At 39.5% G+C, this 16534-nt stretch overlaps 1 long non-coding RNA gene across 1 annotated transcript; it reads left to right on the top strand.

Moving 5' to 3' along the window:
• The first annotated feature begins 10295 nt into the window (after positions 1 to 10295).
• Positions 10296 to 16534, top strand: LOC128099110 (uncharacterized). The gene is made up of 3 exons (XR_008214432.1): positions 10296 to 10787; positions 13539 to 13679; positions 16499 to 16534. It is a non-coding gene; the product is annotated as an uncharacterized LOC128099110 (long non-coding RNA).

Genomic DNA, 16534 nt, shown 5'->3' with positions numbered 1-16534 from the left:
TCTCAAGTCTTTGATGGCGTTGAAGACTAGATAGTTATAGTTACAATTTTCTTGTATCTTAGTTAGAACATATTAGTACTAGAGTTAGAAGCTTCAAGATAGGACAGCTATTGGAGTAACCTTAGTATTTGCCATTTACCTTTGTTCTGGACATTTCTGGACATTAAGTATGTCTTTCTTGTCTGATGTTCTTCTTGTTGGTTGTAGTTTCATTTTTGTTTATGTTATTACCCTTTGTTTTTTTTTCTGGACAATACTTGATCATCTTTTTTTTTTTTTTTCTGAGACAGGGTTTCTTTGTGTAGCTTTGCGCCTTTCCTGGATCTTGCTCTGTAGACCAGGCTGGCCTCAAACTCACAAAGATCCACCTGGCTCTGCCTTCTGAGTGCTGGGATTAAAGGCATGTACCACCCCCGCCCGGCTGATCATCATTTTTTTATTGTATACAGTTTGCATTAAGTTTAGAACCTTCTTATTTAGACAAAAAGAAGAAATGTAGTGGTATTTGCTCTGCCCATGACCTTGGGTTATATGACCAAAAGGAAGCGGGTTGGAATGGGTTCCTGCCATTGTATGTGACCTCTTAAAATAAAGAGAAGGGTCACATGTCTTCTCCCTGCTCCTGCTTGTGAGGTGGATCCGTTCCAGGTCAGATCAGAGGACAACTTCAGCTGTCTACTCCATTCTGTATTTGTGAGTGTATTTCCTCAATTTACTTTAATAAATTTCCCTAATACTTCTTAAATAGACTCCTGTGGATTTATTGCTTTACCTCCCAAATTCAACTTGATGAACCAGTGAGTGTGTTGATATTTTATTTGTGCTCTAACAAATAAAGCTTGCCTGAAAATCAGAAGGAGGAGCTAGCCACTAGTTAACCATAGAGGTCTGGAGGTCTGTATAGACAGGAAGTAATAGAGCTGGCAAGAGAGAGGAAGTGATAAGGTGGGGTAGAGAAAGGAGCTTGCTCTCTTTTGGTGGAGGATTTCATAGGGATAAGAACTAGTGGTATGCTGCTCTGTCTCTGTGATCTTTCAGCTTTTACCCCAATATTTGGCTCTGAGTTTTTTATTATAAGACCAATTAGCAATTCATGTTACATCTGGTGCCCAACATGGGGCCAGATATAACCATGAATTGCTAGAGGTGGAAAGGGTGGTTTTTGTTTATTCAATGGGTTATGAATAATTGTCATTGTTCAGGGTGGTTGGTTACTAGTTGTTCATTGATAACAGTCAGGAAAAAAGCTAAACAAAGAAAATTAGATTCAGGGTTCTTGTTTGAAAGAAAAAGAGGATATAGATAAGAGGTAGATTATTGAATCTATTCTGAAAAAAGATATAGAAATGATGGATAAAGGGTAAATTATTGAATCTACTCTGGAAAGAAAAAAAGAGGATATAGATATGATACAGATAAAAAAAAGGTAGATTATTGAATCTATTTTTTAGAAAGTAACTACTTTTTAAAAATATTTTACATTGGATTGGATTTTTGTATATTGTATACAAATTATGTATATTGATACAATTTGAGATTGGTTTTGTTGGAAATACTGTACATATATTTCTAATCTTGCTCAAGGTATTATACCTATACAGTTCTGTAGATGTAACCAACCGTCTTATTAAATAAGAAACACAGAGCCAATTCAGAGAAGAAAACCAAGAGGTCAGAACTAAGAGCCTTACCCTTCCTGCTTCAGCCAAGAGAGCTCTCCGAAAAGGACCTACTTCCTGTGTGTATGTCTTTATATAGTCTAGCTGTTCTGCCATCTCATTGGTTGTAAACCCAAACACATGACTGCCTCGTCATTGCCTGTCTGTAGAGACTTCCAGGTCTTCTATGGTTGGTATTGAGATTAAAGGCATGTGTCTCCAATGCTGGCTGCATCCTTTTACACACAGAAATCTACCTAGCTCTGTCTACCAAGTGCTGGGATTAAAGGCGTGCACCACCACCGCCACGCTCTTGCTATGGCTCTAATAGCTCTGACCCCTGGGCAACTTTATTTATTAACATACAATTAAAATCACATTTCAGTACAAGTAAAATACCACCATATTTCCCCTTTTCTATTTTAATAAAAAGAAAAAAGAAAAAGGTTATAACTAACAAAAGAAAAATTATATACAAAAGTACAATAACTATATACAATATATACAAGTAATAAATGTCTAAACATTGTCTAGCCCATTTTTATTTGACAAATTCAGAGAAAATAATGCCATTATCTATCCTATTTTGGTAAGTCCAAAATGTACCTAATTCACTTTCTATCCTAACTAGTCTTCAACTATAACTAACTAACCTTCAACTATAACTAACTAATCTTCAACTCCCTCAGAGACCCAAGAAGGAAATAATATTAGCTAACAAAAATAAAAACAGGAAGTGCATGCAAGCAACTTCTAAAAAATTTGTGAGTTGACAGAAACAGCCAGCTGCCTGGACAGTCACCTGAGGTTTCTCCGCAGTGCTGGGGCATCATCTTCAGTCTATAGGCTTAGCGTATCTGACAGACTCATTTGTGAAATAGGATGTACAGAAGGTCAACAGTTCAACCTCACATTGGGTGAGGGCAGTCCATGAACCAGAAACACCTGAACTCCACTAGTGTCATGTCATGATTCAGGATTTTAAATTCTGGAAAATGTTGATGGTTTTTTTAATTCAACTGTCCATTCTTCTTGGCTGTGTATATATGGCTTCATCTCAGCATCCCATTCTTCTCCACATCCCTCCATCAAATGCCAGTCTACTATTGAGAGGCGTGAGCTTAGTTACTCTTCAAGAATCACTGTTTCAGCTGCTGTTCCATTGCACATCAGAAGCCATCGGCCCACTGCCTGTTCAGCTGCCTTCGAAGAAAAGGGCACTGTACCTTTTCCAAATTGCAAAGGCTGCTTCAGGGATGGTGCCATATTGTCCTGGCCTCAGAAGATGCCTTTTGATAAAGCCATAACCACACTTATTTTGGCAAGAATCAGTAGTCCTTTGTTTCATGTCCTGTCTGTCCATTTTGTCCTGTTGATTTGAGGATACTTTGTTGTCCAGTGGCTAACTTTTGCCACAATGAAAGTTAACCCAATATGCAGTTTCTACAATGCCCATGCTTTCTCTGAAGTAGATTGGTACTGCCAGGAGCCGACATGTCTCAAAAAAGAAAAATTTTCTAAGTTATTAAAACATTTTAAATGCCATATTCTGTAGATCACTGAAGGGTTTGAAGATGGCCTGTCTAAAATATATCTGCTCAATTTTTAAAATATATCTAATATGACTACAAGTTCTATTGTAATGTCTAACTGCTAACTTTCATTTCTTTATATCCTAATAGTTGGTAATAATAACATTCAAGGATCAGAAAATTGCATTGTTAAATGAATGGTATAAGTACAATTAGAAATATACATATAGCATTTTCTAACAATATCAATTTCAATATATATAATTTGTATACAATATAAAACAACCCAATCCAATGTAAAGTATTTAAAACTAGTAATTGTCTTTTTCTTCTTTTCTTTCTTTCTCTTTTTTTTAAACAAGAACCTTAAACCTAATCTCCTTTGCTTAGCCTTTTTCCTAACCCTTGACAACAACTTGTAACCAACCCCCCTAAACAATGAAAATTATCCCAGACCCAAAACCCATTAAAAAGACCAAAAAACCACCTGCCCCACACCACCTCTTTGGGAATGTGGGTATCGTATTCTTAAAATTGCTTCCTGCTGAGTATGGGCGAAGGTATCTGTATCCTGAAAGAAAAAATTTAGGTTAATTGTCAAATTCTAGGAAAGGTAACTATATCCTTCATTATCCAGTCTGTGTATAATGCCAAAGTTCAGGGTTTATCTCAAGTCCTTATTCAAGCAGTCTCTGAGACTGGATCATCTCAGCTAGTCATCTCAAAATTGCTTTGAGCACCTTGTAGTTCAAAGCTGATCTGTAGATGATGTTTGTCAGCTTAGTGATATTATTATTCTCCACGTGGAATTGTTGTTGTTGTGGGGCCCCATCTTCTTCCTGGAGACTTCAGTTGATGTTAGGCCTGGCTGTGATTTTCTGCAGAAAACTGATAAGAGACTAGAACACAAAGATATATATATGCAGCTAATTGAAGCCTTTTTTTCTAGAATTATACTCTCTATATGACCATTCATATCTTAACAAAGTTAAAAATGTATATATATCTATATATCTCTATATATTAATCTTGTAAATTTTGATATAAAATTTATACTTTAAGTTTAAAGAATCAGAATAGAATCAAAGAGTTGAGATTAGTAATAGAATAGTCCCTTAATTAATTTGGCTTTTCTCCTGTCCCATAGCAGAAGATGGCTCTTTTCTTCTGGCATGATACAGGGAGTTTGCATTTTCCTTTTAACAACATGCTTGAGTTTAAAGAAGGCAGAGCCATTCTCCAACTCCAAAGTCAGCTTTAAATTTTAATTGAACTGGGACTATTAGAAGACCAATAGTGTTAAATCTTTAGAGAAAAGCAGAAACAAACATTTAGGAAGACATAAAATTTTTTAGATCATATATACCCATACGCCATTTCACTGTGTTTCCTGGGATAGATGATTTGTCCCTTTTCTTCAGTTGTCTCATTTGTCCACTGTTCTTCAGATTCCTTAACCTTCATTCTCCTAAAAGACAAAAACAAAAACCTTTCCCCAAGACTAATTTTGGGGATGTTTCTTTTTGGCAAGTTATTATCTGATTAAATGAAAAGACATGTGTTACTGGTATAAGTTAGTTTAAATTGGATGTTCATGTTGGTTGATGAACTATCACCTCCTCTAATTAAGAGGTGTCTCTTGTTCAAATCGAACCTTTATCAATTTTGATGGTACCCACAGCTTATCTTCTCCTGTAGAAACAAAAGTAAAACCTTGTCCCCAACATAACACATACCCTGGTTTCCATTCTGAGGTCAGCACATCCTTAAAGTATATAGGCTGATTTAATTCTGTAGTTTTTTCTATTATCCAATGTCTCTCTGCAGCTGTTGTTCCTTTCTCATTGGCATTAAGAAAATTCAAAGTTAATAGAGCATTATGCAGTCTATTTCTGGGGGTTTTTGTTACCCCTCTCTGTTTATTTAGCATATCCTTTAGAGTTCTGTTTGATCTTTCCATAACTGCTTGACCTGTAGGATTATGTGGTATGCCTGTAATATGCTTTATATTGTAATAAGCAAAAAACTGTTTCATTTTAACAGAGACATATGATGGAGCATTATCAGTTTTGATTTGTGCAGGTATACCCATGATGGCCATAACTTCTAGCAAATGAGTGATTACAGAATCAACTTTTTGAGAACTCAAAGCAGTTGCCCATTGAAATCCTGAATAAGTATCAATGGTATGGTGTACATATTTCAATTTTCCAAATTCTGCAAAGTGAAACACGTCCATCTGCCAGATTTCATTCCTTTGAGTACCCTTTGGGTTACATCCTGCTGGTAATGGTGTTTGATTGTAGAAGGAACAAGTGGGACATTTCTTTACTATTTCTTTGGCTTGTTGCCAGGTTATGGAAAAATCCTTTTTTAAACCTTTACTATTGACATGACATTTTTTATGAAATTCTAAGGCCTCCATCACATTTCCTATCAATAATTTATCAATCTCATCATTGCCTTGTGCTAGAGGGCCTGGCAGACCAGTATGGGATCGGATGTGAGTTATATATAAAGGATGACTCCTTTTCCTGATTGTATCTTGTAATTGGATAAATAGTGAAGTTAATTCTGAAGCATCAGGGATAAATTCTGCAGTCTCAATATGTAATGCTACTCTTTCAGCATACTGAGAGTCAGTTACTATGTTGAGAGGTTCTGAAAAATCCATTAATAGCAACAGAATAGCATACAATTCTGATTTTTGAACTGAATTATAAGGACTTTGAACCACTTAAATTTTCTGATTTGTAACCTGCCTTTCCTTGTTTGTTGGCATCTGTATAAAATGTATGAACTCCAGATATGGGTTTTTCCCGTACAATTTGAGGCAAGATCCAATCAGCTCTCTTTATAAGATCAATTCTATTGCTTTTGGGATATTTTCTGTTAGCTTCTCCCAAACAGTTACTGCAAGCTCTTTGCCAAGGTTCACTTTCTGTCCATAATTTTTCAATGTCCTCCTTAGTTAAAGGTATGACAATTTCTGCTGGGTCTATTCCTGCTAATTGACGAAGTCTCAATTTTCCTTTCCAAATCAAATCAGAGATTTTTTCCACATAAGTTTTTAATTTTTAATTTGGTAAAAATATCCATTCCAATATAATATCTTCCCTCTGCATTAATATTCCTGTAGGAGAATGCCTAGAAGGTAAAATAACCAAAATGCAATCCAGCTTTGGATCAATATGATCCACGTGCCCTTCATGTACTTTCTTTTCTACCAAGGCCAATTCTTTCTCAGCTTCAGGTGATAATTCTCTTGGACTATTTAAGTCCTTGTCACCTTCTAAGGTTTTAAACAAATTATGCAGTTCATCATTTTTTACCCCAACATTAGGTCATAGATGAGAAATATCTCCAAATAATCTTTGAAAGTCATTAAGAGTCTGTAGTCGATCTCTCCTAATTTGCACCTATTGGGGTCTAATTTTTTGTAGCTCTATTTTATATCCTAAATAATTAATAGAATCTCCTCTTTGTATCTTTTCAGGAGCAATTTCTAATCCCCAGCAAGGCAAAATTTTCTTTACTTCTTCAAACATTCTTTCTAAAGTATCTGCATTTGAGTTGGCTAGTAAAATATCATCCATATAATGATAAATTATAGATTTAGGAAATTTTTTACATATCACTTCCAATGGCTGTTGTACAAAATATTGGCACAGAGTTGGGCTATTCAACATTCCCTGTGGGAGGACCCTCCTTTGAAATCTTTTAACCGGTTGAGAATTATTATAAGTAGGCACTGTGAAAGCAAATCTTTCTCTGTCTTTTCCTTGTAAGGGTATTGAAAAGAAACAGTCTTTTAAATCAATAACTATGAGAGGCCATCCTTTTGGTAACAGAGTAGGCAAAGGAATTCCAGATTGTAGAGAGCCCATTGGCTGAATTACTTTGTTAATTGCTCTAAGGTCTGTTACCATTCTCCATTTACCAGATTTCTTTTTAATAACAAATACAGGAGAATTCCAAGGGCTGGTTGATTCTTCAATATGCTGAGCATTTAACTGTTCTTCTACCAGCTCTTCTAAAGCCTGGAGTTTCTCTGTTGTTAAAGGCCATTGCTGGACCCATACAGGCTTGTCTGTTAACCATTTTAAAGGTAGAGCTGTTGGTGTCTTTGGGAGATCATCAGTTGTTGTGCCCTGTTCTTGTATAATATGGATGGCTGGTGACCACTCAGAATAATGCCTTCTAATACTTCTCTCAGAAACATGTGCTAGTTTATGATTTGTTTCTGAGATTGGAGGGATGTTAATCTGAGTATTCCATTGTTGCAACAAGTCTCGACCCCACAGGTTCATAGCTATGTTAGCCACATATGGTTTTAATTTTCCTCTCTGTCCTTCTGGACCTATACATTTGAGCCATCTTGCACTCTATTTCACCTGAGATAATGTCCCAATTCCTAACAGTTGAACATTTACCTCCTGAAGAGGCCAAGTTGGATGCCAAAATTCTGGTGCAATTATGGTAACATCCGCACCTGTGTCTACCAGACCAGACAACAAAACACCATTTATTTTTATTGTTAATTTTGGTCTTTGTTCATTAATAGAAGTTTGCCAAAAATTTTTCTTTTTGTTTTCTCCTGAATTTCCTATTCTCTCTGTTTCATCATCCTGACCAGCATGATTTATTCCAATAGGCATTTGGTTATTTAATTGCTCTGAGTAAGAGTTTCCTCTATGACTGCAGGAAGGTTTGAACTGGAATTGCCTTTGGGGCCTGCATGAGGCCCCTCTGGGAGTTTCCCGAAGACTGAGGCAAAGGATTACCCTGTCTGTCCCTTGTTGATCTACATTCGTTGGTCCAGTGTTTTCCCTTACCACACCTTCTGCATACTCCAGAAGGAAGGGGCATTCTGTTGCCATTGTTCCTTGAAGAAACATTGTTTCTAGGAATGACCTGTTTACAGACCCTTTTCAAATGTCCTTGCTTTCCACATCCAAAACATCTAACATTCCTCAAACCTTTTGAAATTGCTTCTCCTACCCACATATCATCATGCTCATGAGCTTCAACATTAACCGTGTCTCTAATCCAATCTTCCAAGGTGCAGATCTTGCCTTTAACGGCCTGATTATTCTTTTGCATGCTGCATTTGCATTCTCAAAGGCCAAAGATTCAATTATTATCTGACTAGCTTCTGAATCTGGGACCATTCTCTTTACTGCTGAAGCCAGTCTTTGTAAAAAATCTGTGAAAGATTCTTTTGGGCCTTGTATAACCTTTGTAAATGACTCAGTTTTTTCCTGGTTTCTCAACTCTGTCCCATGCATTCAAGGCTGCTGTTCGACATAAAATTAGGGTTTGGACATCATATAAACATTGTGTTTGTGCTGAAGCATATTGACCTTCTCCAATAAGCTGATCCTGGCAGACTTGTATTCCTTTATCCCTCCATTGTTTTTCAATGTTTTTAGGTTCATCCTTGAACCAAGTTAGCCACTGAAGCCTTTGACTGGGTTCAAGAACAGCTTGTGCCAGCTCCTGCCAGTCCTGTGGTACAATCCTATTATATGTTGACCAAGAGTTTAACATTTGCTGTACATATGGGGAATGCATGCCATAAGATACTATTGCCTCCTTAAATCTTCGTAAATCTAACATTTCAATTGGAGCCCAAATATTTTGTGTAGTCATTTGATTAGGCAACTGCTGTATGGTTACTGGACAAATTAAGGGTGACTGTGTGAAAACAGGCTTTCTTTCTGTAAACTTATGATCCAATCTTGAAGCAACTTCACTGTTAATTTCTTCTGTCTGAATTTTTACAGGTTTAACAAGTTTTTCTAAAGCTGTCATCCTGGCACTTAAATTGACTATCTTTTTAAATAGTAAAATGAGGATAAGCATAGTAATAAACTGCATAATTCAATCAACATTAATCTTCTCATATAGTTGTTCCATTGTCAGACTGTCTAAAATTGCAAACAAAGCCCAATTTTCTTCCAATGAACACAGAAAACCCAATTTTTTTTTTGTGGAAAAAATTTCTCTTTTAAATAGTTTCCTTTACCACCAGGTGGTGGTGGCGCACGCCTTTAATCCCAGCACTTGGGAGGCAGAGACAGGCAGATCTCTGTGAGTTCGAGGCCAGCCTGGTCTCCAAAGCAAGTTCCAGGAAAGGCACAAAACTACACAGAGAAACCCTGTCTCGAAAAAAACCAAAAAAAAAAAAAGTTTCCTTTAAAATATCTGTTATGTTAAGTGACTTACCAAGTCTGCGTAGAACAGTAGAAATCTGAGGTAATTTCAAAACAGCCTCCTAGTGTCTGAGGTGTGAATCCAGAGAGAGAGAGAGAGAGAGAGAGAGAGAGAGAGAGAGAGAGAGAGAGAGAGAGAGAGCGCAAGCGTAGCCACAAGTTCTGCCTAAGAGCTTGAATCCAGCCACGTGTTCCCGCTTGAGCCCAGTCAAGGCTTGGCTCTGGCTTCCTTAAGCTCCAACCACGTGTGTTGGCTTTACAGGCAGGGGCCCTGTTTGGCAGGGCAGGCCTGAATTGTCTGTAGCACCGGTTTTAAGCAAGTAGCTCAAGGTTAGTCCGGCCTGAGGCCAAGCGGATCTGGGCCCGGGCTAGGGAGCCAGGCGCCCAGGCTAGGGAGCCGGCCGCCCAGGCGTGAAAACGGACCTGCCGCCAAGCCAAGTTAAGCAGTTTTTAATGGATTCTTGTCACGTTGGGTGCCAAATGTAGATGTAACCAACCATCTTATTAAATAAGAAACACAGAGCCGATTCAGAGAAGAAAACCAAGTGGTCAGAACTAAGAGCCTTACCCTTCCTGCTTCAGCCAAGAGAGCTCTCCGAAAAGGACCTACTTCCTGTGTGTATGTCTTTATATAGTCTAGCTGTTCTGCCATCTCATTGGTTGTAAACCCAAACACATGACTGCCTCCTCATTGCCTGTCTGTAGAGACTTCCAGGTCTTCTATGGTTGGTATTGAGATTAAAGGCATGTGTCTCCAATGCTGGCTGCATCCTTTTACACACAGAAATCTACCTAGCTCTGTCTACCAAGTGCTGGGATTAAAAGCGTGCACCACCACCGCCACGCTCTTGCTATGGCTCTAATAGCTCTGACCCCTGGGCAACTTTATTTATTAACATACAATTAAAATCACATTTCAGTACAAGTAAAATACCACCATACACTTTATTTAACAATGTAATGCGAATTGCTAGTCCTTGAAATTTACCAACTATTTAGGATAATAAAGAAATGCAGGTTAGTAGTTATTACAATCAAACTTGTAGTCATATTAGGTATGTTTTCAAGGTTAAACAGAAGTATATTTTAGATAGACAGGTCATCTTCAAACACTTCAGAGATCTACAGAACATGGCATTTAAGATGTTTTAATTACAGATTTTTTTCTTTTTTTATAACAGTGAGACATGTCCACTCTTGGCAACCCCAATATGCTTCAGAGAAGATGATGGGAACTGAAGAAACTGCATATGGAGTTCACTTTCTTTGTGGCAAAAGCCACTGGGCAAGAAAATGCCCTTGTATTGACTGCTGACAGTATACTATCCAAAATGGACAAGTAAGACACAGAAGAAAGGACTGCCAATCTTTGCCAAGACAAGGTAGGAAGGCCCTTTAGAAAATCCTGCTTTACAGAAAAGTCTGTCAGGTATGCTAAGCCTGTAGGCTGAAGATGGATGCCCCAACGTTGCAGAGGAACCTTGGGTGACTGTCCAGGCAGCCAGATGTTTCTGTCATTTCTCACATTTTTTGGAAGTCACTTGTTTGCACTTCCTGTTTACTCAGTTAATATTATTTCCTTCTTGGGTTTCTGAGGGAGTTGAAGATTAGATAGTTATAGTATTCTTTGTTAAGAAATTCAGAAAAGAAACCCACTAAAGAGATGTAAAGTGTATAAGTTTGAAAGATATCAAAAGATAGTTTTTGGTTGGTAGAAGATGAATTAGATACAATCCTTTGTATTCACACAGATCAGATAGATAATGAAGTATTTTCTCTGAATTTGTCAAATGCAAATTGACTAGACATTGCTGATGTATTTATTGCCTGTACTTATTGTATATAGTTTTTCTTATATAGTTATAACCTTTTTTATATTAGACAAAAAGGGAAATGTAGTGATATTTTATTGATGCTCTAACAATTAAAGCTTGCCTGAAAATCAGAAGGAGTAGCTAGCCACTAGTTAACCATAGAGGTCTGGAGGTCTATACAGACAGACAAGAAGTGATAGAGCTGGGTGGAGAGAGGAAGTAATAAGGCAGGGTAGAGAAAGGAGCTCATTCTCTTTTTGGTGGAGAATTTAATAGGGATAAGAACTAGTGGTATGCTGCTCTGCCTCTCTGATCCTTCAGCTTTTACCCCAATATCTGGCTCTGGGTTTTTATTAATAAGACTGTTTAGCAATTCATGTTGCAAGTGAGTTTCACTGGGATTACTTACAGGAGTGTGGGTGAGAGGCTACTTATAGGAGCAGAAATGACTCAAAGACAGCTGCGTCACCAAAGCCCACCCCACCATTAGTGGCAGCCAACAAAAGCTGGAAACCTGGGGTGCACTGTACAATCTGCAGCTAGCTCAAAAAGGTGGAGGGTGTCTATTTCAAGCAGTTCAGTTTGTCTGAGCTCCTTCCAGGCAGTTTGGTTTATTTAAGATTGTCTCGTAGCAGTCCTCACTGCTCATATTTGCTTGAGGTGGGAAGAACCTAGTGCATCTAGCCAGTTTCAGGGACTTCCTGAAGTCCTTGAGTTGTTCATTTCCTAAGATTACCAAACTTCCCTGGAGGATGAAGTGTTCCACCTTCCTTGAGAACATCTGGTGTCTTAGCAAGCTTGCTCCACAGTAGACTGTTTTATCTCAGCAATATAAGTGTTGTATTCAAGTGACCTTTATTTACTTAATAATGGCTCAAAGCACAGTAATTAACTGGGAACTGAAAAAACCAAAGAAAGGTTGTGAAGTGCTCAGTTTAATTGAAAAGGTTAAAGTTCTCAGTAAGGAAGAGAAACCCTTTTACTTCATTACTAAACTCAGGAAGACCACGTTCCTCTCTTCCTTTGCCTTGTCCGTGTCTCAGGGATGTCCCTGAAGGGGGTTACACAGCAGGCAGAAGACTTGGGTCTCTATGATTTCAGGGATCCCCAGGTCTTGGGATGTGGCACAGATGGGGAACTACTAACTGCAAAGTGCTCCCAAACCCTAACTTAAACAGAAATAAAAAGCTACACCACCGTCACAACAAACTGAATCAGACCAAATCAGGAAAAGCCCAGGTTTAATAGGTAAAGTGCTCCTGGGTGATTTCCTGGTCCCACAGAGAGGATATGGGGATGAGAGACCAGAAGAACCATGTGTCTGTTTTCTGGGATATTGCTTATATACCCTGTGGAAGTGGTCTTGAGCCTCTCTGGGGGAGGAGCTGTGTTTGGCCAGCTTTGAAGGAGTGGTTTTGGGGAAGAGCTGTGTTTGGTGGGCTTTGAAGGGGCAAGTTTAGGGAAAGAGATGGGGAGGGGAGTTGAGGTGGATCTTCCACCAGACTCCTTCCAAACAAAAATATATTCTGCTCATGACTGCTCACTGTCTAGGCCCCTGTTGCCTGTGATCACTGCCTGAGTCTTCTTTGCTTTGCTTCATGACATATCTTCCTACTTTTCTCTTGTCTCAGCTCAGGGAGCTCTTCCTTGATCATACTAACAACCCCCAACCTCCCACATTGACATCCATCCCCTACCTTCCATGACTGTATTTATTATCTTGGTACTCATGTATGTTTGAACTCATCTTTGACCACTTGAGGGTTGCACATGGTCACTATCTTCCTGTGCAAAAATGCATGCTCCTTACAGGAGGGGAAGGACTCTGTCTTTCTCACTACCCTCTCCAGCCGTGGATTGCACCTTGCACATAGCTGGTCCTCAACAAATATTCATTGATGATTGAATACCATTATTATTCTCATTAGCAAAATATTTTGAAATAACACCTCAATTTTTAAAATGTACTGAAAAATTATCATTTCCATTTTTGTCATTTAATGGTGTACAGCAAGTTTGAATATTTCTAACTCAGTTTTAAGTCCCTTCAATAGTTTTCTACCAATTCTCTTCCTTTGTGGCTTTCAGAAGAGAAACCTTATTTGATGTGCTTAGTGAATTATGCACTCATCACTGCGGTGAACAAGAGGCTTGCCACAGGTTCATGTTTTAAGGCATCATCAAGAAACATCAAGAAAGCAGCCTGGTCTCTTATAGCACTCACACAGCCCTTCTTGGAACATGTTGGAACTCTCTCTCCTTTCTCCCTCTTTTCTTGTCCCCCCCCCCCCCCGCTTACTTTATCTTGCCTGATTTAAGAGAATGTGCATGAAGAAAAATGTTTCTCAGCCCAAGCCCAAGACACAGTTGGATGCTCTTTCACCATCTTGGACCACATTTGTCCTTGCCAAGTGTCTCAGTTAGGGCCTCTACTGCTTTGATAAAACACTATGACCAAAAGTAAGTTGGGAAGGAAAGGGTTTATTTTGACTTATGTGTCCTGATCACAGTCCATCATGATGGGAAGTCAGGGCAGAACCTCAAGGCAGGAACCTGGAGTCAGGAACTCAAACAGAGACCAGGAGTGCTGCTTACTGGGTTGCTCCCCATGGATTGTGAGTTGGATTTCTTATTCCTCCCAGGACCATCAGCCCAAGGATGGTACCACCCACATCAATCACCAATCAAGAAAATACCTCACAGGCTTGCCTACAGGCTGATCTGATGCAGTAATGACTGGGTCTTGAGTGACGGGGGAGGGGGAGTAATCAGTGATGACTGGGCCTTGAGTGACAGTGAGGGGCGCTTTGACACTTCCTAGTGGAGGGAAGGGAAGGATCATAGGAATGATTCCTGGGAGTCCAACTATTTCTTCCCAAGCCCTGATGGACCTTGGAAGATGCTAGAAGACAGAGGAGGTCCAAGGTGGACTGAAGTGGAATCCCATCCATGTAACTCCTGTATAGTGTTCATGGTGATGGGGTAGTGTTGTGAGATATTTGATTACACTATGTAAAGATATGCCACTGTGATTGGTCTAATAAAAAGCTGAACAGCCAATAGCTAGGCAGAAGGTATAGGTGGGACTTCTGAAAGAGAAATTGGTGAGGCACAAGACAGATAGATGATGAGGACACAAAGAGGAAACACAAGGTACAACTGAAAGAGAGGTAAAAAGCCATGAGGCAAAACATAGATTAATATAAATGGGCTAATTTGTTATAAGAGCTAGTGAGATAAGCCTAAGCTACAGGCTGAGCTTTCATAATCAATAATAAGTCTCCGCCTCGTTATTTGGGAGCTGGCTGGTGGGGCAGAGAAAGACTCATTACAGGGTGGGGACTTTGAAGGCAAGCTGTTTTGGAATCAACCACATTGTGGAATCTCAAGAAGCTGCTTTCACAGCATGAACCCATGAGCCACCCTCACCGTTTCTCCTACTCCTAAGCCTGATCCATTCATTGGCTCGCCAAGTTGGACTTGTGTGGAGTTGATTTTTGGTGCTGTTGGTGCATCCTCAGGGCTGCACAGACATTTGTTCACAGCATTAGAATGCTCCACACACCAGAATTTGTCAGAGAGAAAAATTAACCTTCAGCCTTTGCTAGTGGGTGTTCATGTCGACAAAGTAAGAACTGACCCACTGTGCTCACTGGCTACCGCAAAGGTCTAAGACCGTAGACGGCCTCTGGGCTGGTGCCTGCTCAATGTGACTTTCTGTGTTAAGTGGGGATGTGTAATTTTCACAGCAGGAAATGGGTTTTTCTTATTACAGATATTGTAGCCTTCCTTCTTTCCATTCCTTCATTTTGTTCTTCCTCTTTTCCTTTCCCTTCCATTTTCTTCCTCGTCCCCTCCCTCCCTCCTTGTCTCCTTTCTTCCTCTTTTCTCTCTCTCTTCTTTTCCCCTTTCCTACATTTCTTGTTGGAAGATCCCCATCACTCCAGCTTTCCCGTGTGCACATTCAGAGCCAGTGTGCAGTCACAGAGACAAGAATGCTACACTTTGTGCTGTGAACTTGATTTTGGCCATGATGAAGGCCCGTCATGTAGTCATGAGGGCAAGTAAAAAAAAAAAAAGCATTTTCCCCTTTTCTCTATCTCAGGCTCTAGGAGTCAAGAAAGTTTAGAAAACCTTATTGATTTAAAAAAAATATTAAGAACATATATCAAAGTAATTTTCTTACAGATCTATATAAAATACAACTGCCTGCATCATCATCTAATGATGAATAGAGCAAAGAAATGGAAAATATCCAAGTGTCCATCAACTGATTAACATCTGTAGAGTGTGCGTGTGTGCGCGCGCGCGCGTGTGTGTGTGTGTGTGTGTGTGTGTGTGTGTATCTGAATACTGTTCAGTTATGAAAAAGATCTTGTAATCTGGATGGAAGAGATCATGATTAAGTGGGAAAAACCCAAACAAAGAATAATACAGGTTTGTCTAACGTGATGTGACTTGTGGAATCTCAAGAGGCTGCTTTCACGGACACCAAAAGTGGACTGGTGGTCACCAGGAACTGGGGAGAATTGGAGGGAAGGCGAGGGAGAGGTTGTTGGATGGGTACTAACTCACAGTTACATGGGAGGCAGAGGTCTTGGTGTGACTCCAGAAGATGATGTAGCTGGCATTTCAGAGAGCTGGAAGAAAGGAGTAAAATGGCTTTTACCACAGAAATGACAAGTAAAGAGAGAAACGTGCTCAGCTGATTTAAACATTAAACATGGTTTTCAATGTCTACTTGCTACCACTTAGAGCACCTAGGGGGAGCCTGAATGAGGGACTGCCTAGATCAGCTTGACCTGTGGGCATGCATGCCTGTAGGAGAGGGCCTTGATTGTTAATTGATGCAGGGAAATCCAGGCTACTGTGCACAGCTCCATTTCCTGGACCACGAAGGGGTCTTGAACTATACAGGACAGGAGAAAGCCAAGTGACACTCAACAGGCAGTGTGGGTGCATTCGTCTCTGGCTCCTCTTGACTGTGGGTGGGATGTGACTGGCTGCTTGTGAGCCTGCCCTGACTTCTTTCTGAAATGTGGTGGATTGTAACCCAGAATTATAAACCCAATAAGCCCTTCCTCCCTCACATTGCTTTTCTCAGGGCATTTGTCACACAACAGAGATGAGATTAGGACACGAGGTACATACATTTCAAAATATCATCTGGTTCTGCATTGATACAAATAATGTTTGTGTTTTATGATTAGCTAAAAACAGTAGACTGTAAAACAAGGTGGGATGCAGTCACATTTCCCATGTTCCTACTTCCCTTCCAGGAAATCCAGGGACAGCTGGAAGAAACGTGTGAGTGA

The sequence above is a fragment of the Peromyscus californicus genome, unplaced genomic scaffold (assembly GCF_007827085.1).
Source record: "Peromyscus californicus insignis strain IS unplaced genomic scaffold, ASM782708v3 Scaffold_6__1_contigs__length_162567912, whole genome shotgun sequence".
In the NCBI taxonomy this organism is placed as follows: Eukaryota; Metazoa; Chordata; class Mammalia; order Rodentia; family Cricetidae; genus Peromyscus; species Peromyscus californicus.
Note: the sequence above shows the minus strand (reverse complement) of the source record. Positions and strands in the feature narration are given on the sequence as shown.